General features: G+C 45.5%; 13 non-coding genes and 44 pseudogenes across 13 annotated transcripts; all 57 read right to left on the bottom strand.

The window, feature by feature from the left end:
• Positions 1–2,296: 2,296 nt before the first annotated feature.
• Positions 2,297–2,415, bottom strand: LOC136736448 (uncharacterized; annotated as a pseudogene).
• Positions 2,416–2,641: 226 nt separating this feature from the next.
• LOC136736268 (uncharacterized) lies at positions 2,642–2,760 on the bottom strand (annotated as a pseudogene).
• Positions 2,761–2,976: 216 nt separating this feature from the next.
• Positions 2,977–3,095, bottom strand: LOC136736568 (uncharacterized; annotated as a pseudogene).
• Positions 3,096–3,310: 215 nt separating this feature from the next.
• On the bottom strand, positions 3,311–3,429 carry LOC136736259 (uncharacterized; annotated as a pseudogene).
• A 541-nt stretch (positions 3,430–3,970) lies between these two features.
• On the bottom strand, positions 3,971–4,089 carry LOC136736415 (uncharacterized; annotated as a pseudogene).
• Positions 4,090–4,304: 215 nt separating this feature from the next.
• On the bottom strand, positions 4,305–4,423 carry LOC136736256 (uncharacterized; annotated as a pseudogene).
• A 221-nt stretch (positions 4,424–4,644) lies between these two features.
• On the bottom strand, positions 4,645–4,763 carry LOC136736491 (uncharacterized; annotated as a pseudogene).
• Positions 4,764–4,978: 215 nt separating this feature from the next.
• On the bottom strand, positions 4,979–5,097 carry LOC136736320 (uncharacterized; annotated as a pseudogene).
• Positions 5,098–5,314: 217 nt separating this feature from the next.
• Positions 5,315–5,433, bottom strand: LOC136736214 (uncharacterized; annotated as a pseudogene).
• A 219-nt stretch (positions 5,434–5,652) lies between these two features.
• Positions 5,653–5,771, bottom strand: LOC136736147 (5S ribosomal RNA). The gene has a single exon (XR_010811585.1). It is a non-coding gene; the product is annotated as a 5S ribosomal RNA (ribosomal RNA).
• Positions 5,772–5,987: 216 nt separating this feature from the next.
• Positions 5,988–6,106, bottom strand: LOC136736428 (uncharacterized; annotated as a pseudogene).
• Positions 6,107–6,327: 221 nt separating this feature from the next.
• Positions 6,328–6,446, bottom strand: LOC136736058 (uncharacterized; annotated as a pseudogene).
• A 215-nt stretch (positions 6,447–6,661) lies between these two features.
• Positions 6,662–6,780, bottom strand: LOC136736134 (5S ribosomal RNA). Its single transcript, XR_010811572.1, has one exon. It is a non-coding gene; the product is annotated as a 5S ribosomal RNA (ribosomal RNA).
• Positions 6,781–6,995: 215 nt separating this feature from the next.
• Positions 6,996–7,114, bottom strand: LOC136736230 (uncharacterized; annotated as a pseudogene).
• A 217-nt stretch (positions 7,115–7,331) lies between these two features.
• On the bottom strand, positions 7,332–7,450 carry LOC136736197 (5S ribosomal RNA). Its single transcript, XR_010811635.1, has one exon. It is a non-coding gene; the product is annotated as a 5S ribosomal RNA (ribosomal RNA).
• Positions 7,451–7,670: 220 nt separating this feature from the next.
• Positions 7,671–7,789, bottom strand: LOC136736239 (uncharacterized; annotated as a pseudogene).
• Positions 7,790–8,006: 217 nt separating this feature from the next.
• LOC136736161 (5S ribosomal RNA) lies at positions 8,007–8,125 on the bottom strand. The gene has a single exon (XR_010811599.1). It is a non-coding gene; the product is annotated as a 5S ribosomal RNA (ribosomal RNA).
• A 217-nt stretch (positions 8,126–8,342) lies between these two features.
• Positions 8,343–8,461, bottom strand: LOC136736196 (5S ribosomal RNA). Its single transcript, XR_010811634.1, has one exon. It is a non-coding gene; the product is annotated as a 5S ribosomal RNA (ribosomal RNA).
• A 221-nt stretch (positions 8,462–8,682) lies between these two features.
• On the bottom strand, positions 8,683–8,801 carry LOC136736160 (5S ribosomal RNA). Its single transcript, XR_010811598.1, has one exon. It is a non-coding gene; the product is annotated as a 5S ribosomal RNA (ribosomal RNA).
• A 216-nt stretch (positions 8,802–9,017) lies between these two features.
• Positions 9,018–9,136, bottom strand: LOC136736149 (5S ribosomal RNA). The gene has a single exon (XR_010811587.1). It is a non-coding gene; the product is annotated as a 5S ribosomal RNA (ribosomal RNA).
• A 217-nt stretch (positions 9,137–9,353) lies between these two features.
• LOC136736258 (uncharacterized) lies at positions 9,354–9,472 on the bottom strand (annotated as a pseudogene).
• A 215-nt stretch (positions 9,473–9,687) lies between these two features.
• Positions 9,688–9,806, bottom strand: LOC136736084 (uncharacterized; annotated as a pseudogene).
• A 221-nt stretch (positions 9,807–10,027) lies between these two features.
• Positions 10,028–10,146, bottom strand: LOC136736593 (uncharacterized; annotated as a pseudogene).
• A 225-nt stretch (positions 10,147–10,371) lies between these two features.
• LOC136736578 (uncharacterized) lies at positions 10,372–10,490 on the bottom strand (annotated as a pseudogene).
• Positions 10,491–10,710: 220 nt separating this feature from the next.
• LOC136736519 (uncharacterized) lies at positions 10,711–10,829 on the bottom strand (annotated as a pseudogene).
• A 217-nt stretch (positions 10,830–11,046) lies between these two features.
• LOC136736456 (uncharacterized) lies at positions 11,047–11,165 on the bottom strand (annotated as a pseudogene).
• Positions 11,166–11,388: 223 nt separating this feature from the next.
• On the bottom strand, positions 11,389–11,507 carry LOC136736523 (uncharacterized; annotated as a pseudogene).
• A 216-nt stretch (positions 11,508–11,723) lies between these two features.
• LOC136736007 (uncharacterized) lies at positions 11,724–11,842 on the bottom strand (annotated as a pseudogene).
• Positions 11,843–12,065: 223 nt separating this feature from the next.
• On the bottom strand, positions 12,066–12,184 carry LOC136736499 (uncharacterized; annotated as a pseudogene).
• Positions 12,185–12,400: 216 nt separating this feature from the next.
• LOC136736573 (uncharacterized) lies at positions 12,401–12,519 on the bottom strand (annotated as a pseudogene).
• Positions 12,520–12,742: 223 nt separating this feature from the next.
• On the bottom strand, positions 12,743–12,861 carry LOC136736172 (5S ribosomal RNA). Its single transcript, XR_010811611.1, has one exon. It is a non-coding gene; the product is annotated as a 5S ribosomal RNA (ribosomal RNA).
• Positions 12,862–13,087: 226 nt separating this feature from the next.
• LOC136736252 (uncharacterized) lies at positions 13,088–13,206 on the bottom strand (annotated as a pseudogene).
• Positions 13,207–13,432: 226 nt separating this feature from the next.
• Positions 13,433–13,551, bottom strand: LOC136736202 (5S ribosomal RNA). The gene has a single exon (XR_010811640.1). It is a non-coding gene; the product is annotated as a 5S ribosomal RNA (ribosomal RNA).
• A 215-nt stretch (positions 13,552–13,766) lies between these two features.
• Positions 13,767–13,885, bottom strand: LOC136736500 (uncharacterized; annotated as a pseudogene).
• A 219-nt stretch (positions 13,886–14,104) lies between these two features.
• On the bottom strand, positions 14,105–14,223 carry LOC136736299 (uncharacterized; annotated as a pseudogene).
• Positions 14,224–14,447: 224 nt separating this feature from the next.
• On the bottom strand, positions 14,448–14,566 carry LOC136736067 (uncharacterized; annotated as a pseudogene).
• A 215-nt stretch (positions 14,567–14,781) lies between these two features.
• On the bottom strand, positions 14,782–14,899 carry LOC136736291 (uncharacterized; annotated as a pseudogene).
• A 221-nt stretch (positions 14,900–15,120) lies between these two features.
• LOC136736076 (uncharacterized) lies at positions 15,121–15,239 on the bottom strand (annotated as a pseudogene).
• A 215-nt stretch (positions 15,240–15,454) lies between these two features.
• On the bottom strand, positions 15,455–15,573 carry LOC136736346 (uncharacterized; annotated as a pseudogene).
• Positions 15,574–15,792: 219 nt separating this feature from the next.
• Positions 15,793–15,911, bottom strand: LOC136736449 (uncharacterized; annotated as a pseudogene).
• Positions 15,912–16,121: 210 nt separating this feature from the next.
• LOC136736140 (5S ribosomal RNA) lies at positions 16,122–16,240 on the bottom strand. The gene has a single exon (XR_010811578.1). It is a non-coding gene; the product is annotated as a 5S ribosomal RNA (ribosomal RNA).
• Positions 16,241–16,464: 224 nt separating this feature from the next.
• LOC136736501 (uncharacterized) lies at positions 16,465–16,583 on the bottom strand (annotated as a pseudogene).
• Positions 16,584–16,803: 220 nt separating this feature from the next.
• LOC136736369 (uncharacterized) lies at positions 16,804–16,922 on the bottom strand (annotated as a pseudogene).
• Positions 16,923–17,143: 221 nt separating this feature from the next.
• Positions 17,144–17,262, bottom strand: LOC136736095 (uncharacterized; annotated as a pseudogene).
• A 215-nt stretch (positions 17,263–17,477) lies between these two features.
• Positions 17,478–17,596, bottom strand: LOC136736587 (uncharacterized; annotated as a pseudogene).
• A 553-nt stretch (positions 17,597–18,149) lies between these two features.
• LOC136736289 (uncharacterized) lies at positions 18,150–18,267 on the bottom strand (annotated as a pseudogene).
• A 221-nt stretch (positions 18,268–18,488) lies between these two features.
• Positions 18,489–18,607, bottom strand: LOC136736075 (uncharacterized; annotated as a pseudogene).
• A 215-nt stretch (positions 18,608–18,822) lies between these two features.
• LOC136736267 (uncharacterized) lies at positions 18,823–18,941 on the bottom strand (annotated as a pseudogene).
• A 220-nt stretch (positions 18,942–19,161) lies between these two features.
• On the bottom strand, positions 19,162–19,280 carry LOC136736208 (5S ribosomal RNA). The gene has a single exon (XR_010811645.1). It is a non-coding gene; the product is annotated as a 5S ribosomal RNA (ribosomal RNA).
• A 209-nt stretch (positions 19,281–19,489) lies between these two features.
• Positions 19,490–19,608, bottom strand: LOC136736362 (uncharacterized; annotated as a pseudogene).
• Positions 19,609–21,039: 1,431 nt separating this feature from the next.
• Positions 21,040–21,168, bottom strand: LOC136736033 (uncharacterized; annotated as a pseudogene).
• A 209-nt stretch (positions 21,169–21,377) lies between these two features.
• LOC136736036 (uncharacterized) lies at positions 21,378–21,506 on the bottom strand (annotated as a pseudogene).
• A 219-nt stretch (positions 21,507–21,725) lies between these two features.
• Positions 21,726–21,844, bottom strand: LOC136736125 (5S ribosomal RNA). The gene has a single exon (XR_010811564.1). It is a non-coding gene; the product is annotated as a 5S ribosomal RNA (ribosomal RNA).
• Positions 21,845–22,057: 213 nt separating this feature from the next.
• Positions 22,058–22,176, bottom strand: LOC136736198 (5S ribosomal RNA). Its single transcript, XR_010811636.1, has one exon. It is a non-coding gene; the product is annotated as a 5S ribosomal RNA (ribosomal RNA).
• A 215-nt stretch (positions 22,177–22,391) lies between these two features.
• On the bottom strand, positions 22,392–22,510 carry LOC136736536 (uncharacterized; annotated as a pseudogene).
• A 209-nt stretch (positions 22,511–22,719) lies between these two features.
• On the bottom strand, positions 22,720–22,838 carry LOC136736597 (uncharacterized; annotated as a pseudogene).
• A 210-nt stretch (positions 22,839–23,048) lies between these two features.
• On the bottom strand, positions 23,049–23,168 carry LOC136736055 (uncharacterized; annotated as a pseudogene).
• Positions 23,169–23,303: the final 135 nt, after the last annotated feature.

Genomic DNA, 23,303 nt, shown 5'->3' with positions numbered 1-23,303 from the left:
ACACACACACACACACACAGAGCCAGCCAGCCAGCTCAGCGATGACATGACGAGCCTCTCTCAGCTTACTGCTATGACATCACAGAGCACGTACATTCCGTTTAACAAATCGTTAAACAAAAAAGGTTATAAACACATTGACTACAATACCGGTTAGTAAGACGAAGGTGAGTCTCTCGTTAGTATTATTAGTCAGACATTAAATAACTACGCAGGTTAGTATTTATGTCAGGTAACTTCTCGTTATATATATATCAGTCTCATTTACGTTTAGGTGCCGAGAAAGATCCTATTTGTTACCACAATTTCCCTTAACTGATTATTATTCAATGATTAAGGATAGGCAGGGCCACCAATAATCTAATGTCTATTAACTTGTGTCAATTTCAGACTAAACAGTTAAACAGGAATGAGAAGATATTTCTCGGCGTTGACAGATTTTATTTCTAAAATTATCAACAAAACAGTTGAATGCAACTCACATTTATATTTAAGAAAACTAAATGATATTACACATTCTAGAGTTATGAATCACAGATTAACATTTCTAATTGATTTCTCAAATGTCATGAATCACAAACTCCAAACTGTTAAACTTATGTGAACTTCGTCGCAGAGAGGCCTCTCTGGCTTCGGGCTCAGATAACAGCACACGGCACGAGGTCCGTGTGGTTTGGAACAAAGGCAGTCCGGTTCGGCTTTGTCCAAGAACTTCCACTCAGTCGATGCACCTGGAAGTTGGGGTTTCGCCAATGTAGAGTCTTTTCCAAACAGATTTTCCATTGGTTTGAAGGCTCCAAGGTTGTGCACAAAATCTTCTTTGTAAGCAGGGTTCCACCGTAGTTACTTGAAGACGAAGTCTTTGAGGAAAGCAGGGCCCTGTTTGTTCCAAGGGTCAAGTTTCTTAAGACTCAAATAGCTATTTAAGTGACTGACACTTTGGTATTCAGTCGACTTAGTCAATTGTCCAGCTGTAAAACTCCACTGATCAGGTGGGTCTGTAAAGTTATTTATTTAATAAAGTCCTTTAAAATAATTATTCGCTCAATCTCCTTCTCCCAGTTTAACTCTTCTGTTGCCGGCAAAGACTTGGTTGGTTTCTGATTCCGGTTCTGGCAACAGAGCTACAGGTTGAGCTGTGGCAGCGAGTTTCTGGTTCAGGTGAGAGAGAGAGAGAGAGAAAGACTGTCCGCTGTTCCTTATAGTCTGTCAGATCAGTAGGTGATTGGTCCCTGAGTTCTTGAGATTGGATTTCGGTTTCAGCCCCCAGTGTCCTATTGGAGGGAGGCTTTATTTATGACTGATGTCAATCCATGCCATCTTTTGGAAATGCCGGTTGGCCTGGGTTCGTAGCTCTATGTCGGGATTTCGGCTCTCATCCACTTCAAAGAGTTTTTATCACCTACAGGCCCCTTTCTCCAGACATCTCATAGCAGAATTCCAAACTATTTGGCCTCTTCTCGGTGCCATCCTCCCCAAAACTGTCACTTTGATGCAAACCAGTTCCAAGCTGATGAGCTAAGGAAATCTGATAACTTTGGGGGGGGAGAGGTCTTCTTTAGAACAGTGCTTCAGCTCAGAGCCCAAATGCTCTTATCCAAATACACCCAACATAACGCTACATATGTATGTATGTATGTATATATGTGTAGAAGGAAAATTAGAAATTATTTTCTTACACCTGTTTTTCTCTCTTGTATACTTAAGAAAGATACGGTCAAGCTAGAAGGTCAGCCCAGAAGATAGTTTGATTTCTGTTTGTTATTTACGATGAGAACCTTGGAGACAATGTCAAACGGTATGACCTACGTGCCTGTTCCCTAAAACCATGTGTTGACCTATGAACTCTGTTCTATAATGATATATGTTCTGCTTAGTTAGCCTTTAAGATAACATAGTAATGACTTTCTAGCATGTATGGATGTATGTATGTATGTATATATATATATATATATATATATATATATATATATATATATGTATGTATGTATGTCCAATTGCTTTGACAATACAAATGAATTGAATTGAGAGGAAGAGAGAGAGAGAGAGAGAGAGAAAGAGAGAGAGAGAGACAGACAGACAGACAGACAGCTCAGCGATGACATCACGAGCCTCTCTCAGCTGACTGCTATGACATCACAGAGCACGTACATTCCGTTGCTTGTCGTCTGTCAACCACTCAGTCACTGCTAGCCAGACTGTCCCTAAGACAAAGTGTACAATACTTCAATTATATCTCCACCAGACAGATAAAGAGTATTAAGAGCTACGATGAAGTTACCCAGGAGACGTAAAAAGCTTGCATCACCTGGTATTTCCTGGAGGTCACCCATCCAAGTACTAACCAGGCCCTGGCCCGTTTAGTTTCCAAGGTCTGACGAGATCGGGCAAGTTCAGGACGGTGTGGCCACAAGCCAAGAGGCCTGGCTGCATGATGTCTCTAAAAGGCTGGAGGGTATTGACGGAAATTCCAGCAGAAAAAAAAAAAAAAAAAAGAAAAAAAAGAAAAATGGATGGAAAAATATCAGTGCAGCAAAGGGTGTTGACAGTAGCTGGGTACGTGTACAATACTTCAATTATATCTCCTCCAGACAGATAGAGAGTATTAAGAGCTACGATAAAGTTACCTAGGAGACGTAAAAGCTTGCAGCACCAGGTATTTCCAGGAGGTCTCACATTCAAGTACTGACCAGGTCCTGCCCCGTTTAGCTTCCGAGATCTGACGAGATCGGGCGCGTTCAGGACGGTGTGGCCGCAAGCCGAGACGCCAGGCTGCATGATGTGTCTTAAAGGCTGGAGGGTATTGACGGAACTTCCAGCAAAAAAAAAAAGAAAAAAGAAAAATGGAGGGAAAAATATTAGTGCAGCAATGGGTGTTGAAATTAGCCGGGTACGTGTACAATTCTTCAATTATATCTCCTCCAGACTGAAAGAGAGTATTAAGAGCTACGATGAAGTTACCCAGGAGACGTAAAAAGCTCGCAGCACCTGGTATTTCCAGGAGGTCACCCATCCAAGTACTGACCAGGCCCTGCCCTGTTTAGAATCTGAGATATGACGAGATCGGGCGCGTTCAGGACGGTGTGGCCGCAAACCAAGAGGCCTGGCTGCATGATGTCTCTTAAAGGCTGGAGGGTATTGACGGAACTTCCAGCAAAAAAAAAAGAAAAAAGAAAAATGGAGGGAAAAATATCAGTGCAGCAAAGGGTGTTGAAAGTAGCCGGGTACGTGTACAATTCTTCAATTATATCTCCTCCAGACAGAAAGAGAGTATTAAGAGCTACGATGAAGTTACCCAGTAGACGTAAAAAGCTTGCAGCAGCTGGTATTTCCAGGAGGTCACCCATTCAAGCACTAACCAGGCCCTGTCCCGTTTAGCTTCCGAGATCTGACGAGATCGGGCGCGTTCAGGACGGTGTGGCCGCAAACCGAGAAGCCTGGCTGCCTGATGTCTCTTAAAGGCTGGCGGGTATTGACGGACCTTCCAGCAAAAAAAAAAGAAAAAAGAAAAATGGAGGGAAAAATATCAGTGCAGCAAAGGGTGTTAGAAAGTTGCCGGGTACGTGTACATTTCTTCAATTGTATCTCCACCAGACAGAAAGAGATTATTAACAGCTACGATGAAGTTACCCAAGAGACGTAATAAGCTTGCAGTACCTAGTTTTTCCAGGAGGTCACCAATCCAAATACTGACCAGGCCCTGCCACGTTTTGCTTCCAAGATATGACAAGATCGGGCTCGTTCAGGACGGTGTGGCCGCAAGCCAAAAAGCCTGGCTGCATGATGTCTCTTAAAGGCTGGCGGGTATTGACGGAACTTCAAGCAAAAAAAAGAAAAATGGAGGGAAAAATATCAGTGCAGCAAAGGCTGTCGAAAGTAGCCGGGTACGTGTACAATTCTTCAATTATATCTCCTCCAGACAGAAAGAGAGTATTAAGAGCTACGATGAAGTTACCCAGGAGACGTAAAAAGCTTGCAGCACCAGGTATTTCCACGAGTTCTCACACTCAAGTACTGACCAGGCCCTGCCCCGTTTAGCTTCCGAGATCTGATGAGATCGGGCGCATTCGGGACAATGTGTCCGCATGCCAAGAGGCCTGGTTGCATGATGTCTCTTAAAGGCTGGAGGGTATTGACGGAACTTCCAGCAAAAAAAAACGAAAAAAGAAAAATGGAGGGAAAAATATCTGTGCAGTAAAGGGTGTTGAAAGTAGCCGGGTACGTGTACAATTCTTCAATTAAATCTCCTCCAGACAGAAAGAGAGTATTAAAAGCTACAACGAAGTTCCCCAGGTGACGTAAAAAGCTTGCAGCACCTGGTACTTCCAGGAGGTCTCCCATCCAAGTACTGACCAGGTCCTGCCCCGTTTAGTTTCCGAGATCTGACGAGATCGGGCGCGTTCAGGACGGTGTGGCCACAAGCCGAGACGCCTGGCTGAATGATGTCTCTTAAAGGCTGGCGGGTATTGACGGAATTTCCAGCATAAAAAAAAAAAAAAAAAAATAGAAAAATGGAGGGAAAAATATCAGTGCAGGAAAGGGTGTTGAAAGTAGCCGGGTACGTGTACAATTCTTCAATTATATCTCCTCCAGACTGAAAGAGAGTATTAAGAGCTACGATGAAGTTACCCAGGAGACGTAAAAAGCTTGCAGCACCTGGTATTTCCAGGAGGTCAACAATCCAAGTACTGACCAGGCCCTGCCCCGTTTAGCTTCCGAGATCTGACGAGATTGGGGGCGTTTAGGACGGTGTGGCCGCAAGCCAAGAGGCCTGGCTGCATGATGTCTCTTTAAGGCTGGCGGGTATTGACGGAACTTCTAGCAAAAAAAAAAAAAAAAAGAAAAACGGAGGCAAAAATATCAGTGCAGCAAAGGGTGTTGAAAGTTGCCGGGTACGTGTACAATACTTCAATTATATCTCCCCCAGACAGAAAGAGAGTATTAAGAGCTACGATAAAGTTACCCAGGAGAAGTAAAAAGCTTGCAGCACCTGGTATTTCCAGGAGGTCACCCATCCAAGTACTGACCAGGCCCTGCCCCATTTAGCTTCCGAGATCTGACGAGATCGGACGCATTCAGGACGGTGTGGCCACAATTCAAGACGCCTGGCTGCATGATGTCTCTTAAAGGTTGGTGGGTATTGACGGAACTTCCAGCAGAAAAAAAAAAAGAAAAAGAAAAATGGAGGCAAAAATATCAGTGCAGCAATGGGTGTTGAAAGTTGCCGGCTACGTGTACAATACCTCAATTATATCTCCTCCAGACAGAAAGAGAGTATTAAGAGCTACGATAAAGTTACCCAGGAGAAGTAAAAAGCTTGCAGCACCTGGTATTTCCAGGAGGTCTCCCATTTAAGTACTGACCAGGCCCTGCCCCGTTTAGCTTCCGAGATCTGACGAGATCGGGCGCATTCAGGACGGTGAAGCCACAAGCCGAAAGGCCTGGCTGCATGATGTCTCTTAAAGGTTGGCGGGTATTGACGGAACTTCCAGCAGAAAAAAAAAAAAAGAAAAAGAAAAATGGATGGAAAAATATCAGTGCAGCAAAGGGTGTTGAAAGTAGCCGGGTACGTGTGCAATACTTCAATTATATCTCCTCCAGACTGAAAGAGAGTATTAAGAGCTACGATGAAGTTACCCAGGAGACGTAAAAAGCTTGCAGCACCTGGTATTTCCAGGAGGTCACCCACCCAAATACTGACCAGACCCTGTCCCGTTTAGCTTCCGAGATCTGATGAGATTGGGCGCGTTCAGGACGGTGTGGCCGCAAACCAAGAGGCCTGGCTGCATGATGTCTCTTAAAGGCTGGCGGGTATTGACGGAACTTCCAGCAGAAAAAAAAAGAAAAATGAAAAATGGAGGGAAAAATATCAGTGCAGCAAAGGGTGTTGAATGTAGCCGGGTACGTGTACAATTCTTCAATTATTTATCCTCCAGACTGAAAGAGAGTATTAAGAGCTACGATGAAGTTACCCAGGAAACGTTAAAAGCTTGCAGCACCTGGTATTTCTAGTAGTTCACCCATCCAAGTACTGACCAGGCCCTGCCCCGTTTAGCTACCGAGATCTGACGAGATCGGGCGCATTCAGGACAGTGTGGCCACAAGCCGAGAGGCCTGGCAGCATGATGTCTCTTAAAGGTTGGCGGGTATTGATGAAACTTCCAGCAAAAAAAAAAAAAAAAAAAAAAAGAAAAATGGATGGAAAAATATCAGTGCAGCAAAGGGTGTTGACAGTAGCTGGGTACGTGTACAATACTTAAATTATATCTCCTCCAGACAGAAAGAGAGTATTAAGAGCTACGATGAAGTTACCCAGGAGACGTAAGAAGCTTGCAGCACCTGGTATTTCCTGGATGTCACCCATCCAAATAATGACCAGGCCCTGCCACGTTTTGCTTCTAAGATCTGACAAGATCGGGCGCGTTCAGGACGGTGTGGCCGCAAGCCAAGAGGCCTGGCTGCATGATGTCTCTTAAAGGCTGGCGGGTATTGACGAACTTCCAGAAAAAATAAGAAAGTAAAAGAAAAATGGAGGGAAAAATATCAGTGCAGCAAAGGGAGTTGAAAGTATTCGGGTACTTGTACAATTCTTCAAATTTATCTCCTCCAGACAGAAAGAGAGTATTAAGAGCTACGATGAAGTTACCCAGGAGCCGTAAAAAGCTTGCAGCACCTGGTATTTCCAGGAGGTCACCCATCCAAGTACTGACCAGGCCCTGTCCCGTTTAGCTTTTGAGATCTGATGAGATCGGGCGCGTTCAGGACGGTGTGGCTGCAAGCCAAGAGGTCTGGCTGCATGATGTCTCTTAAAGGCTGGAGGGTATTGACGGAACTTCCAGCAAAGAACAAAAGAAAAAAGAAAAATGAAGGGAAAAATATCAGTGCAGCAAAGGGTGTTGAAAGTAGCCGGGTACGTGTACAATACTTCAATTATATCTCCTCCAGACAGAAAGAGAGTATTAAGAGCTACGATGAAGTTACCCAGGAGACGAAAAAGCTTGCAGCACCTGGTATTTCCAGGAGATTACCCATCCAAGTACTGACCAGGCCCTGCCCTGTTTAGCTTCCGAGATCTGACAAGATCGGGCACGTTCAGGACGGTGTGGCCGCAAGCCAAGATGCCTGGCTGCATGATGTCTCTTAAAGTCTGGCGGGTATTGACGGAACTTCCAGCAAAAAAAAAAAAGATAAAAGAAAAATTGAGGGAAAAATATCAGTGCAGCAAAGTGTGTTGAAAGTAGCCGGGTACGTGTACAATTCTTCAATAATATCTCCTCCAGACTGAAAGAGAGTATTAAGAGCTACGATGAAGTTACCCAGGAGACGTAAAAAGCTTGCAGCACCTGGTATTTCCAGGAGGTCTTCCATCCAAGTACTGACCAGGCCCTGCCCCGTTTAGTTTCCGAGATCTGACGAGATCGGGCGCGTTCAGGACGGTGTGGCTGCAAGCCAAGAGGTCTGGCTGCATGATGTCTCTTAAAGGCTGGAGGGTATTGACGGAACTTCCAGCAAAAAAAAATTAATAAATAATTAGAAAAATGGAGGGAAAAAGATCAGTGCAGCAAAGGGTGTTGAAAGTAGCCGGGTACGTGTACAATACTTCAAATATATCTCCTCCAGACAGAAAGAGAGTACTAAGAGCTACGATGAAGTTACCCAGGAGACGAAAAAGCTTGCAGCACCTGGTATTTCCAGTAGGTCACCCATCCAAGTAGTGACCAGGCCCTGCCCCGTTTAGCTTCCAAGATCTGACGAGATCGGGCGCGTTCAGGACGGTGTGGCCGCAAGCCGAGATGCCTGGCTGCATGATGTCTCTTAAAGGCTGGCGGGTATTGACAGAACTTCCAGCAAAGAAAAACATAAAAAAAGAAAAATGGAGGTAAAAATATCAGTGCAGCAAAGGCTGTTGAATGTAGCTGGGTACGTGTGCAATTCCTCAATTATAACACCTCCAGACAGATAGAGAGTATTAAGAGCTACGATGAAGTTACCCAGGAGACGTAAAAAGCTTGCAGCACCAGGTATTTCCAGGAGGTCACCCATTAAAGTACTGACCAAGCCCTGGCCCGTTTAGCTTCCGAGATCTGACGAGATCGGGCGCGTTCAGGACGGTGTGGCCGCAAGCCGAGAGTCCTGGCTGCATGATGTCTCTTAAAGGCTGGAGGGTATTGACGGAACTTCCAGCAAAGAACAAAAGAAAAAAGAAAAATGGAGGGAAAAATATCAGAGCAAGCAAAGGGTGTTGAAAGTAGCCGGGTACGTGTACAATTCTTCAATAATATCTCCTCCAGACTGAAAGAGAGTATTAAGAGCTACGATGAAGTTACCCAGGAGACGTAAAAAGCTTGCAGCACCTGGTATTTCCAGGAGGTCTTCCATCCAAGTACTGACCAGGCCCTGCCCCGTTTAGTTTCCGAGATCTGACGAGATCGGGCGCGTTCAGGACGGTGTGGCTGCAAGCCAAGAGGTCTGGCTGCATGATGTCTCTTAAAGGCTGGAGGGTATTGACGGAACTTCCAGCAAAAAAAAATTAATAAATAATTAGAAAAATGGAGGGAAGAAGATCAGTGCAGCAAAGGGTGTTGAACGTAGCCGGGTACGTGTACAATACTTCAAATATATCTCCTCCAGACAGAAAGAGAGTACTAAGAGCTACGATGAAGTTACCCAGGAGACGTAAAAAGCTTGCAGCACCAGGTATTTCCAGGAGGTCACCCATTAAAGTACTGACCAAGCCCTGGCCCGTTTAGCTTCCGAGATCTGACGAGATCGGGCGCGTTCAGGACGGTGTGGCCGCAAGCCGAGAGTCCTGGCTGCATGATGTCTCTTAAAGGCTGGAGGGTATAGACGGAACTTCCAGCAAAGAACAAAAGAAAAAAGAAAAATGGAGGGAAAAATATCAGTGCAGCAAAGGGTGTTGAAAGTAGCCGGGTATGTGTACAATTCTTCAATAATATCTCCTCCAGACTGAAAGAGAGTATTAAGAGCTACGATGAAGTTACCCAGGAGACGTAAAAAGCTTGCAGCACCTGGTATTTCCAGGAGGTCTTCCATCCAAGTACTGACCAGGCCCTGCCCCGTTTAGTTTCCGAGATCTGACGAGATCGGGCACGTTCAGGACGGTGTGGCTGCAAGCCAAGAGGTCTGGCTGCATGATGTCTCTTAAAGGCTGGAGGGTATTGACGGAACTTCCAGCAAAGAACAAAAGAAAAAAGAAAAATGGAGGGAAAAATATCAGAGCAAGCAAAGGGTGTTGAAAGTAGCCGGGTACGTGTACAATTCTTCAATAATATCTCCTCCAGACTGAAAGAGAGTATTAAGAGCTACGATGAAGTTACCCAGGAGACGTAAAAAGCTTGCAGCACCTGGTATTTCCAGGAGGTCTCACATTCAAGTACTGACCAGGTCCTGCCCCGTTTAGCTTCCGAGATCTGACGAGATCGGGCGCGTTCAGGACGGTGTGGCCGCAAGCCAAGAGGCCTGGCTGCATGATGTCTCTTAAAGGCTGGCGGGTATTGACTGAACTTCCAGCAAGAAAAATAAAAAAAATAAAAATGGAGGGAAAAATATCAGTGCAGCAAAGGGTGTTGAAAGTAGCCTGGTACGTGTACAATACATCAATTATATCTCCTCCAGACACATAGAGAGTATTAAGAGCTACGATAAAGTTACCCAGGAGACGTAAAAAGTTTGCAGCACCAGGTATTTCCAGGAGGTCCCACATTCAAGTAATGACCAGGCCCTGCCCCGTTTAGCTTCCGAGATCTGACGAAATGGGGCGCGTTCAGGACGGTGTGGTTGCAAGCCAAGAGGCCTGGCTGCATGATGTCTCTTAAACGCTGGAGGGAATTGATGGAACTTCCAGCAAGAAAAAAAAAAAAAAAAAATAGAAAAATGGAGGGAAAAATATCAGTGCAGCAAAGGGTGTTGAAAGCAGCTGGGTACGTGTACAATTCTTCAATTATATCTCCTGCAGACAGAAAGAGAGTATTAAGAGCTACGATGAAGTTACCCAGGAGACGTAAAAAGCTTGCAGCACCTGGTATTTCTTGGAGGTCTCCAATCCAAGTACTGACCAGGCCCTGCCCCGTTTAGCTTCCGTGATCTGACGAGATCGGGCGCATTCAGGACTGTGTGGCCACAAGCCGAGAGGCCTGGCTGCATGATGTCTCTTAAAGGTTGGCGGGTATTGACGGAACTTCCAGCAAAAAAAAAAAAAAAAAAAAAGAAAAAAGAAAAATGGATGGAAAAATATCAGTGCAGCAAAGGGTGTTGACAGTAGCTGGGTACGTGTACAATACTTCAATTATATCTCCTCCAGACAGATAGAGAGTATTAAGAGCTACAATAAAGTTACCCAGGAGACGTAAAAGCTTGCAGCACCAGGTATTTCCAGGAGGTCTCACATTCAAGTACTGACCAGGTCCTGCCCCGTTTAGCTTCCGAGATATGACGAGATCGGGCACGTTCAGGACGGTGTGGCCGCAATCCGAGATGTCTGGCTGCATGATGTCTCTTAAAGGCTGGCGGGTATTGACGGAACATCCAAAAAAAAAAAAAAAAAAGAAAAAAGAAAAACGGAGGGAAAAATATCAGTGCAGTAAAGGGTGTTGAAAGTAGCCGGGTACGTGTTCATTACTTCAATCATATCTCCTTCAGAAAGAAAGAGAGTATTAAGAGCTACGATGAAGTTACCCAGGAGACATAAAAAGCTTGCAGTACCTGGTTTTTCCAGGAGGTCACCCATCCAAATACTGACCAGGCCCTGCCACGTTTTGCTTCCAAGATCTAACAAGAACGGGCGCGTTCAGGACGGTGTGGCCGCAAGCCAAGCGGCCTGGCTGCATGATGTCTCTTAAAGGCTGGAGGGTAATGACGGAACTTCCAGCAAAAAAAAAAAAAAAAAAAGAAAAATGGAGGGAAAAATATCAGTGCAGCAAAGGCTGTTGATAGTAGCTGGGTACGTGTACAATTCCTCAATTATAACACCTCCAGACAGATAGAGAGTATTAAGAGCTACGATGAAGTTACCCAGGAGACGTAAAAAGCTTGCAGCACCTGGTATTTCCAGGAGGTCACCCATCCAAGTCGTAACCAGGCCCTGTACCCTTTAGCTTCCGAGACCTGATGAGATCGGGCGCGTTCAGGATGGTGTGGCCGCAAGCCAAAAAGTCTGCCTGCATGAAGTCTCTTAAAGGCTGGCGGGTATTGACGGAACTTCTAGCAAAAAAAAAAAAAAATTAAAAAATATAAAAATGGAGGGAAAAATATCAGTGCAGCAAAGGGTGTTGAAAGTAGCCGGGTACGTGTACAATTCTTCAATTATAACACCTCCAGACAGATAGAGAGTATTAAGAGCTACGATGAAGTTACCCAGGAGACGTAAAAAGCTTGCAGCACCTGGTATTTCCAGGAGGTCACCCATCCAAGTACTGACCAGGCCCTGCCCCGTTTATCGTCTGAGATCTGACGAGATTGGGCGTCTTCAGGACGGTGTGGCCTCAAGCCAAGAGGCCAGGCTGCATGATGTCTCTTAAAGGCTGGCGGGTTATGACGGAACTTCCAGCAAAAAAAAAAAGAAAAAAGAAAAATCGAGGGAAAAATATCAATGCAGCAAAGGGTGTTGAAAGTAGCCAGGTACGTGTAATTTTCTTCAATTATATCTCCTCCAGACAGAAAGAGAGTATTAAGAGCAACGATGAAGTTACCCAGTAGACGTAAAAAGCTAGCAGCACCTGGCATTTCCAGGAGGTCACTCATTCAAGCACTAACCAGGTCCTGTCCCGTTTAGCTTCCGAGATCTGACAAGATCAGGCGCGTTCAGGATGGTGTGGCCGAAAGCCAAGCGGTCTGGCTGCATGATGTCCCCTAAAGGCTGGCGGGTATTGACTGAATTTCCAGCTAAAAAAAGAAAAAAAGAAAAAATATAAAAATGGAGGGAAAAATATCAGTGCAGCAAAGGGTGTTGAAAGTAGCCGGGTACGTGTACAACAATTCAATTATATCTCCTCCAGTCAGAAAGAGAGTATTAAGAGCTACGATAAAGTTACCCAGGAGACGTAAAAAGCTTGCAGCACCAGGTATTTCCAGGAGGTCTCACATTCAAGTAATGACCAGGCCCTGCCCCGATTAGCTTCCGAGATCTGACGAGATCGGGCGCGTTCAGGACGCTGTGGCCGCAAGCCAAGAAGCCCGGCTGCATGATGTATCTTAAAGGCACGAGGGTATTGACGGAACTTCCAGCAAAAAAAAAAAGAAAAAAGAAAAATCGAGGGAAAAATATCAGTGCAGCAAAGGGTGTTGAAAGTAGCCTTGTACGTGTATTTTTCTTCAATTATATCTCCTCCAGACAGAAAGAGAGTATTAAGAGCTACGATGAAGTTACCCAGTAGACGTAAAAAGCTAGCAGCACCTGGCATTTCCAGGAGGTCACTCATTCAAGCACTAACCAGGTCCTGTCCCGTTTAGCTTCCGAGATCTGACGAGATCAGGCGCGTTCAGGATGGTGTGGCCGAAAGCCAAGCGGTCTGGCTGCATGATGTCCCCAAAAGGCTGGCGGGTATTGACGGAATTTCCATCTAAAAAAAGAAAAAAAGAAAAAATATTAAAATGGAGGGAAAAATATCAGTGCAGCAAAGGGTGTTGAAAGTAGCCGGGTACGTGTACAATTCTTCAATTATATCTCCTCCAGACTGAAAGACAATATTAAGAGCTACGATGAAGTTACCCAGGAGACGTAAAAAGCTTGCAGCACCAGGTATTTCCAGGAGGTCACCCATCCAAGTACTGACCAGACCTTGCCCCGTTTAGCTTCCGAGATCTGACGAGATCGGGCGCATTCAGGACGGTGTGGCCGCAAGCCAAAAAGCCTGGCTGCATGATGTCTCTTAAAGGCTGGCGGGTATTGACGGAACTTCTAGCAAAAAAAAAAAAAAAATTAAAAAAAACAGAAAAACGGAGGGAAAAATATCAGTGCAGCAAAGGGTGCTGAAAGTAGCCGGGTACGTGTACAATTCTTCAATTATATCTCCTCCAGATTTAAAGAGAGTATTAAGAGCTACGATGAAGTTACCCAGGAGACGTAAAAAGCTTGCAGCACCTGGTATTTCCAGGAGGTCACCCATCCAAGTACTGACCAGGACCTGCCCCGTTTAGCTTCCGAGATCTGACGAGATCGGGCGCGTTCAGGACGCTGTGGCCACAAGCCGAGAAGCCTGGCTGCATGATGTATCTTAAAGGCACGAGGGTATTGACGGAACTTCTAGCAAAAAAAAAAAAAAAATTAAAAAAAACAGAAAAACGGAGGGAAAAATATCAGTGCAGCAAAGGGTGCTGAAAGTAGCCGGGTACGTGTACAATTCTTCAATTATATCTCCTCCAGATTTAAAGAGAGTATTAAGAGCTACGATGAAGTTACCCAGGAGACGTAAAAAGCTTGCAGCACCTGGTATTTCCAGGAGGTCACCCATCCAAGTACTGACCAGGACCTGCCCCGTTTAGCTTCCGAGATCTGACGAGATCGGGCGCGTTCAGGACGCTGTGGCCGCAAGCCGAGAAGCCTGGCTGCATGATGTATCTTAAAGGCACGAGGGTATTGACGGAACTTCTAGCAAAAAAAAAAAAAAAAAAGAAAAATGGAGGGAAAAATATCAGTGCAGCAAAGGCTGTTGAAAGTAGCCGGGTACGTGTACAATTCTTCAATTATATCTCCTCCAGACAGATAGAGAGTATTAAGAGCTACGATAAAGTTACCCAGGAGACGTAAAAGCTTGCAGCACCAGGTATTTCCAGGAGGTCTCACATTCAAGAAATGACCAGGTCCTGCCCCGTTTAGCTTCCGAGATCTGACGAGATCGGGCGCGTTCAGGACGGTGTGGCCGCAAGCCGAGATGTCTGGCTGCATGATGTCTCTTAAAGGCTGGCGGGTATTGACGGAATTTCCAGCAAAAAAAAAAAAAAAAAAATAGAAAAATGGAGGGAAAAATATCAGTGCAGGAAAGGGTGTTGAAAGTAGCCGGGTACGTGTACAATTCTTCAATTATATCTCCTGGAGACAGAAGGAGAGTATTAAGAGCTACGATGAAGTTACCCAGGAGACGTAAAAGGCTTGCAGCACCTGGTATTTCTAGGAGGTCTCCCATCCAAGTACTGACCAGGCCCTGCCTCGTTTAGCTTCCAAGATCTGACGAGATCGGGCGAGTTCAGGATGGTGTGGCCGCAAGCCGAAATGCCTGGCTGCATGATGTCTCTTAAAGGTTGGCGGGTATTGACGGAACTTCCAGAAAAAATAAAAAATAAAAAAAGAAAAAAGAAAAATGGATGGAAAAATATCAGTGCAGCAAAGGGTGTTGACAGTAGCTGGATACGTGTACAATACTTCAATTATATCTCCTCCAGACAGAGAGAGAGTACTAAGAGCTACGATAAAGTTACCCAGGAGACGTAAAAGCTTGCAGCACCTGGTATTTCCAGGAGGTCTCACATTCAAGTACTGACCAGGTCCTGCCCCGTTTAGCTTCCGAGATCTGACGATATCATGCGCATTCAGGACGGTGTGGCCGAAAGCCGAGAGGCCCGGCTGCATGATGTCTCTTTAAGGCTGGCGGGTATTGACGGAACTTCCAGCAAAAAAAAAAGAAAAAAGAAAAATGGAGGGAGAAATATCAGTGCAGCAAAGGGTTTTGAAAGTAGCCGGGTACGTGTACAATTCTTCAATAATATCTCCTACAGACTGAAAGAGAGTATTAAGAGCTATGATGAAGTTACCCAGGAGACGTAAAAAGCTTGCAGCACCTGGTATTTCCAGGAGGTCTCACATCCAAGTACTGACCAGGCCCTGCCCCGTTAGCTTCCGAGATCTGATGAGATCGGGCGCGTTCAGGACGGTGTGGCCGCAAGCCAAGAGGCCTGGCTGCATGATGACTCTTAAAGGCTGGCGGGTATTGACGGAACTTCCAGCAAAAAATAAAAAATAAATAAATAGAAAAATGGAGGGAAAAATATCAGTGCAGGACAGGGTGTTGAAAGTAGCCGGGTACATGTACAATTCTTCAATTATATCTCCTCCAGACTGAATGAGAGTATTAAGAGCTACGCTGAAGTTACCCAGGAGATGTAAAAAGCTTTCAGCACCTGGTATTTCCAGGAGGTCACCCATTCAATTACTGACCAGGCCCTGCCCAGTTTTTCTTCCGAGATCTGACGAGATCTTGCGTCTTCAGGACGGTGTGGCCTCAAGCCAAGAGGCCTGGCTGCATGATGTCTCTTAAAGGCTGGAGGGTATTAATGGAACTTCCAGCAAAAAACAAAAGAAAAAAGAAAAATGGAGGGAAAAATATCAGTGCAGCAAAGCGTGTTGAAGGTAGCCGGGTACGTGTACAATTCTTCAATTATATCTCCTCCAGACTGATAGAGAGTATTAAGAGCTACGATAAAGTTACCCAGGAGACGTAAAAGCTTGCAGCACCAGGTATTTCCAGGAGGTCTCACATTCAAGTACTGACCAGGTCCTGCCCCGTTTAGCTTCCGAGATCTGACGAGATCGGGCGCGTTCAGGACGGTGAGGCCGCAAGCCGAGATGTCTGGCTGCATGATGTCTCTTAAAGGCTGGCGGGTATTGATGGAATTTCCAGCAAAAAAGAAAAAAAAAAAAATAGAAAAATGGAGGGAAAAATATCAGTGCAGGAAAGGGTGTTGAAAGTAGCCGGGTACGTGTACAATTCTTCAATTATATCTCCTGGAGACAGAAAGAGAGTATTAAGAGCTACGATGAAGTTACCCTGGAGACGTAAAAGCTAGCAGCACCAGGTATTTCCAGGAGGTCTCACATTCATGTACTGACCAGGTCCTGCCCCGTTTAGCTTCCGAGATCTGACGAGATCGGGCGCGTTCAGGATGGTGTGGCCGCAAGCCGAGATGCCTGGCTGCATGATGTCTCTTAAAGGCTGGCGGGTATTGACGGAACTGCCAGCAAAAAAAAAAAAGAAAAATAGAGGGAAATATACCAGTGCAGCAAAGGGTGTTGAAAGTAGCCGGGTACGTGTACAATTCTTCAATTATATCTCCTGGAGACAGAAAGAGAGTATTAAGAGCTACGATGAAGTTACCCAGGAGACGTAAAAAGCTTGCAGCACCTGGTATTTCTAGGAGGTCTCCCATCCAAGTACTGACCAGGCCCTGCCCCGTTTTGCTTCCGAGATCTGACGAGATCGGGCGCATTCAGGATGGTGTGGCCGCAAGCCGAGAGGCCTGGCTGCATGATGTCTCTTAAAGGTTGGCGGGTATTGACGGAACTTCCAGAAAAAAAAAAAAAGAAAAAAAGAAAAAAGAAAAATGGATGGAAAAATATCAGTGCAGCAAAGGGTGTTGACAGTAGCTGGATACGTGTACAATACTTCAATTATATCTCCTCCAGACAGAGAGAGAGTATTAAGAGCTACGATAAAGTTACCCAGGAGACGTAAAAGCTTGCAGCACTAGGTATTTCCAGGAGGTCTCACATTCATGTACTGACCAGGTCCTGCCCCGTTTAGCTTCCGAGATCTGACGAGATCGGGCGCGTTCAGGATGGTGTGACCGCAAGCCGAGATGCCTGGCTGCATGATGTCTCTTAAAGGCTGGCGGGTATTGACGGAACTTCCAGCAAAAAAAAAAAAAAAAAAAAATGGAAAATGGAGGGAAAAATATCAGTGCAGCAAAGGCTGTTGAAAGTAGCCGGGTACGTGTACAATACTTCAATTATATCTCCTCCAGACAGATAGAGAGTATTAAGAGCTACGATGAAGTTTCCCAGGAGACGTAAAAAGCTTGCAGCACCAGGTATTTCCAGGAGGTCTCCCATCCAAGTACTGACGAGGCCGTGCCCCGTTTAGCTTCCGAGATCTGACGAGATCGGGCGTGTTCAGGACGGTGTGGCCGCAAGCCAAGAGGCCGGGCTGCATGATGTCTCTTAAAGGCTGGCGGGTATTGACGGAACTTCCAGCAAAAAATAAAAAATAAATAAATAGAAAAACGGAGGGAAAAATATCAGTGCAGGACAGGGTGTTGAAAGTAGCCGGGTACATGTACAATTCTTCAATTATATCTCCTCCAGACTGAATGAGAGTATTAAGAGCTACGCTGAAGTTACCCAGGAGATGTAAAAAGCTTTCAGCACCTGGTATTTCCAGGAGGTCACCCATCCAATTACTGACCAGGACCTGCCCAGTTTTTCTTCCGAGATCTGACGAGATCTTGCGTCTTCAGGACGGTGTGGCCTCAAGCCAAGAGGCCTGGCTGCATGATGTCTCTTAAAGGCTGGAGGGTATTGATGGAACTTCCAGCAAAAAACAAAAGAAAAAAGAAAAATGGAGGGAAAAATATCAGTGCAGCAAAGCGTGTTGAAGGTAGCCGGGTACGTGTACAATTCTTCAATTATATCTCCTCCAGACAGATAGAGAGTATTAAGAGCTACGATAAAGTTACCCAGGAGACGTAAAACCTTGCAGCACCAGGTATTTCCAGGAGGTCTCACATTCAAGAAATGACCAGGTCCTGCCCCGTTTAGCTTCCGAGATCTGACGAGATCGGGCGCGTTCAGGACGGTGTGGCCGCAAGCCGAGATGTCTGGCTGCATGATGTCTCTTAAAGGCTGGCGGGTATTGACGGAATTTCCAGCAAAAAAAAAAAAAAAAAAATAGAAAAATGGAGGGAAAAATATCAGTGCAGGAAAGGGTGTTGAAAGTAGCCGGGTACGTGTACAATTCTTCAATTATATCTCCTGCAGACTGAAAGAGAGTATTAAGAGCTACGATAAAGATACCCAGGAGACGTAAAACCTTGCAGCACCTGGTATTTCCAGGAGGTCTCACATTCAAGTACTGACCAGGTCCAGCTCCGTTTAGCTTCCGAGATCTGACGATATCATGCGCATTCATGACGGTGTGGCCGAAAGCCGAGAGGCCCGGCTGCATGATGTCTCTTTAAGGCTGGCGGGTATTGACGGAACTTCCAGCAAAAAAAAAAAGAAAAAAGAAAAATGGAGGGAAAAATATCAGTGCAGCAAAGGGTTTTGAAAGTAGCCGGGTACGTGTACAATTCTTCAATAATATCTCCTACAGACTGAAAGAGAGTATTAAGAGCTATGATGAAGTTACCCAGGAGACGTAAAAAGCTTGCAGCACCTGGTATTTCCAGGAGGTCTCACATCCAAGTACTGACCAGGCCCTGCCCCGTTAGCTTCCGAGATCTGATGAGATCGGGCGCGTTCAGGACGGTGTGGCCGCAAGCTAAGAGGCCTGGCTTCATGATGTCTCTTAAAGGCTGGCGGGTATTGACGGAACTTCCAGCAAAAAATAAAAAATAAATAAATAGAAAAATGGAGGGAAAAATATCAGTGCAGGACAGGGTGTTGAAAGTAGCCGAGTACATGTACAATTCTTCAATTATATCTCCTCCAGACTGAATGAGAGTATTAAGAGCTACGCTGAAGTTACCCAGGAGATGTAAAAAGCTTTCAGCACCTGGTATTTCCAGGAGGTCACCCATTCAATTACTGACCAGGCCCTGCCCAGTTTTTCTTCCGAGATCTGACGAGATCTTGCGTCTTCAGGACGGTGTGGCCTCAAGCCAAGAGGCCTGGCTGCATGATGTCTCTTAAAGGCTGGAGGGTATTGATGGAACTTCCAGCAAAAAACAAAAGAAAAAAGAAAAATGGAGGGAAAAATATCAGTGCAGCAAAGCGTGTTGAAGGTAGCCGGGTACGTGTACAATTCTTCAATTATATCTCCTCCAGACAGATAGAGAGTATTAAGAGCTACGATAAAGTTACCCAGGAGACGTAAAAGCTTGCAGCACCAGGTATTTCCAGGAGGTCTCACATTCAAGTACTGACCAGGTCCTGCCCCGTTTAGCTTCCGAGATCTGACGAGATCGGGCGCGTTCAGGACGGTGTGGCCGCAAGCCGAGATGTCTGGCTGCATGATGTCTCTTAAAGGCTGGCGGGTATTGATGGAATTTCCAGCAAAAAAAAAAAAAAAAAAAATAGAAAAATGGAGGGAAAAATATCAGTACAGGAAAGGGTGTTGAAAGTAGCCGGGTACGTGTACAATTCTTCAATTATATCTCCTGGAGACAGAAAGAGAGTATTAAGAGCTACGATGAAGTTACCCTGGAGACGTAAAAAGCTTGCAGCACCTGGTATTTCTAGGAGGTCTCCCATCCAAGTACTGACCAGGCCCTGCCCCGTTTAGCTTCCGAGATCTGACGAGATCAGGCACATTCAGGACGGTGTGGCCACAAGCCAAAAGGGCTGGCTGCATGATGTCTCTTAAAGGTTGGCGGGTATTGACGGAACTTCCAGCAAAAAAAAAAAAAAAAAATGGATGGAAAAATATCAGTGCAGCAAGGGGTGTTGACAGTAGCTGGGTACGTGTACAATACTTTAATTATATCTCCTCCAGACAGATAGAGAGTATTAAGAGCTACGATAAAGTTACCCAGGAGACGTAAAAGCTTGCAGCACCAGGTATTTCCAGGAGGTCTCACATTCATGTACTGACCAGGTCCTGCCCCGTTTAGCTTCCGAGATCTGACGAGATCGGGCGCGTTCAGGATGGTGTGGCCGCAAGCCGAGATGCCTGGCAGCATCATGTCTCTTAAAGGCTGGCGGGTATTGACGGAACTGCCAGCAAAAAAAAAAGAAAAATAGATGGATATACACTCACATAAAGGATTATTAGGAACACCTGTTCAATTTCTCATGAATGCAATTATCTAACCAACCAATCACATGGCAGTTGCTTCAATGCATTTAGGGGTGTGGTCCTGGTCAAGACAATCTCCTGAACTCCAAACTGAATGTCTGAATGGGAAAGAAAGGTGATTTAAGCAATTTTGAGCGTGGCATGGTTGTTGGTGCCAGACGGGCCGGTCTGAGTATTTCACAATCTGCTCAGTTACTGGGATTTTCACGCACAACCATTTCTAGGGTTTACAAAGAATGGTGTGAAAAGGGAAAAACATCCAGTATGTGGCAGTCCTGTGGGCAAAAATGCCTTGTTGATGCTAGAGGTCAGAGGAGAATGGGCCGACTGATTCAAGCTGATAGAAGAGCAACTTTGACTGAAATAACCACTCGTTACAACCGAGGTATGCAGCAAAGCATTTGTGAAGCCACAACACGTACAACCTTGAGGCGGATGGGCTACAACAGCAGAAGACCCCACCGGGTACCACTCATCTCCACTACAAATAGGAAAAAGAGGCTACAATTTGCACAAGCTCACCAAAATTGGACAGTTGAAGACTGGAAAAATGTTGCCTGGTCTGATGAGTCTCGATTTCTGTTGAGACATTCAGATGGTAGAGTCAGAATTTGGTGTAAACAGAATGAGAACATGGATCCATCATGCCTTGTTACCACTGTGCAGGCTGGTGGTGGTGGTGTAATGGTGTGGGGGATGTTTTCTTGGCACACTTTAGGCCCCTTAGTGCCAATTGGGCATCGTTTAAATGCCACGGCCTACCTGAGCATTGTTTCTGACCATGTCCATCCCTTTATGACCACCATGTACCCATCCTCTGATGGCTACTTCCAGCAGGATAATGCACCATGTCACAAAGGTCGAATCATTTCAAATTGGTTTCTTGAACATGACAATGAGTTCACTGTACTAAACTGGCCCCCACAGTCACCAGATCTCAACCCAATAGAGCATCTTTGGGATGTGGTGGAACGGGAGCTTCGTGCCCTGGATGTGCATCCCACAAATCTCCATCAACTGCAAGATGCTATCCTATCAATATGGGCCAACATTTCTCAAGAATGCTTTCAGCACCTTGTTGAATCAATGCCACGTAGAATTAAGGCAGTTCTGAAGGCGAAAGGGGGTCAAACACAGTATTAGTATGGTGTTCCTAATAATCCTTTAGGTGAGTGTATACCAGTGCAGCAAAGGGTGTTGAAAGTAGCCGGGTACGTGTACAATTCTTCAATTATATCTTCTCCAGAGAGAAAGAGAGTATTAAGAGCTACGATGAAGTTCCCCAGGAGACATAAAAAGCTGGCAGCACCTGGTATTTCCAGGAGGTCTCACATTTAAGTACTGACCAGGTCCTGCCCCGTTTAGCTTCCGAGATCTGACAAGATCGGGCAAGATCGGGCGCGTTCAGGATGGTGTGGCCGCAAGCCGAGATGCCTGGCTGCATGATGTCTCTTAAAGGCTGGCGGGTATTGACGGAACTGCCAGCAAAAAAAATAAGAAAAATAGAGGGATATATACCAGTGCAGCAAAGGGTGTTGAAAGTAGCCGGGTACGTGTACAATTCTTCAATTATATCTTCTCCAGAGAGAAAGAGAGTATTAAGAGCTACGATGAAGTTCCCCAGGAGACATAAAAAGCTGGCAGCACCTGGTATTTCCAGGAGGTCTCACATTTAAGTACTGACCAGGTCCTGCCCCGTTTAGCTTCCGAGATCTGACAAGATCGGGCAAGATCGGGCGCGTTCAGGACGGTGTGGCCGCAAGCCGAGATGTCTGGCTGCATGATGTCTCTTAAAGGCTGGCGGGTATTGACGGAATTTCCAGCAAAAAAAAAAAAAAAAAAAAAGAAAAATGGAGGGAAAAATATCAGTGCAGGAAAGGGTGTTGAAAGTAGCCGGGTACGTGTACAATTCTTCAATTATATCTCCTGGAGACAGAAAGAGAGTATTAAGAGCTACGATGAAGTTACCCAGGAGACGTAAAAAGCTTGCAGCACCTGGTATTTCTAGGAGGTCTCCCATCCAAGTACTGACCAGGCCCTGCCCCGTTTAGCTTCCGAGATCTGACGAGATCGGGCGCATTCAGGACGGTGTGGCCACAAGCCGAAAGGCCTGGCTGCATGATGTCTCTTAAAGGTTGGCAGGTATTGACGGAACTTCCAGCAAAAAAAAAAAAAAAAGAAAAATGGATGGAAAAATATCAGTGCAGCAAAGGGTGTTGACAGTAGCTGGGTACGTGTACAATTCTTCAATTATATCTCCTCCAGACAGATAGAGAGAATTAAGAGCTACGATAAAGTTACCCAGGAGACGTAAAAGCTTGCAGCACCAGGTATTTCCAGGAGGTCTCCCATCCAAGTACTGACCAGGTCCAGCCCCGTTTAGCTTCCGAGATCTTACGAGATCGGGCACGTTCAAGACGGTGTGGCCGCAAGCCGAGAGGCCTGGCTGCATGATGTCTCTTAAAGATTGGCGGGTATTGACGGAACTTCCAGCAAAAAAAAAAAAAAAAAAGAAAAATGGATGGAAAAATATCAGTGCAGCAAAGGGTGTTGACAGTAGCTGGGTACGTGTACAATACTTCATTTATATCTCCTCCAGAAAGATAGAGAGTATTAAGAGCTACGATAAAGTTACCCAGGAGACGAAAAAGCTAGCAGCACCAGGTATTTCCAGGAGGACTCACATTCATGTACTGACCAGGTCCTGCCCCGTTTAGCTTCCGAGATCTGACGAGATCGGGCGCATTCAGGACGGTGTGGCCACAAGCCGAAAGGCCTGGCTGCATGATGTCTCTTAAAGGTTGGCGGGTATTGACGGAACTTCCAGCAAAAAAAAAAAAAAAAAATGGATGGAAAAATATCAGTGCAGCAAAGGGTGTTGACAGTAGCTGGGTACATGTACAATACTTCAATTAAATCTCCTCCAGACAGATAGAGAGTATTAAGAGCTACGATAAAGTTACCCAGGAGACGTAAAAGCTTGCAGCACTAGGTATTTCCAGGAGGACTCACATTCGTGTACAGACCAGGTCCTGCCCCGTTTAGCTTCCGAGATCTGACGAGATCGGGCGCGTTCAGGATGGTGTGGCCGCAAGCCGAGATGCCTGGCTGCATGATGTCTCTTAAAGGCTGGCGGGTATTGACATAACTGCCAGCAAAAAAAAAAAAGAAAAATAGAGGGAAAAATACCAGTGCAGCAAAGGGTGTTGAAAGTAGCCAGGTACGTTTACAATTCTTCAATTATATCTTCTCCAGACATAAAGAGAGTATTAAGAGCTACGATAAAGTTCCCCAGGAGACGTAAAAAGCTGGCAGCACCTGGTATTTCCAGGAGGTCTCACATTTAAGTACTGACCAGGTCCTGCCCCGTTTAGCTTCTGAGATCTGACAAGATCGGGCGCGTTCAGGACGGTGTGGCCGGCAAGCCGAGATGTCTGGCTGCATGATGTCTCTTAAAGGCTAGCGGGTATTGACGGAATTTCCAGCAAAAAAATAAAAAAGAAAAAAGAAAAATGGATGGAAAAATATCAGTGCAGCAAAGGGTGTTGACAGTAGTTGGGT

This window comes from Amia ocellicauda, unplaced genomic scaffold, assembly GCF_036373705.1.
Source record: "Amia ocellicauda isolate fAmiCal2 unplaced genomic scaffold, fAmiCal2.hap1 HAP1_SCAFFOLD_46, whole genome shotgun sequence".
NCBI lineage: Eukaryota > Metazoa > Chordata > Actinopteri > Amiiformes > Amiidae > Amia > Amia ocellicauda.
Note: the sequence above shows the minus strand (reverse complement) of the source record. Positions and strands in the feature narration are given on the sequence as shown.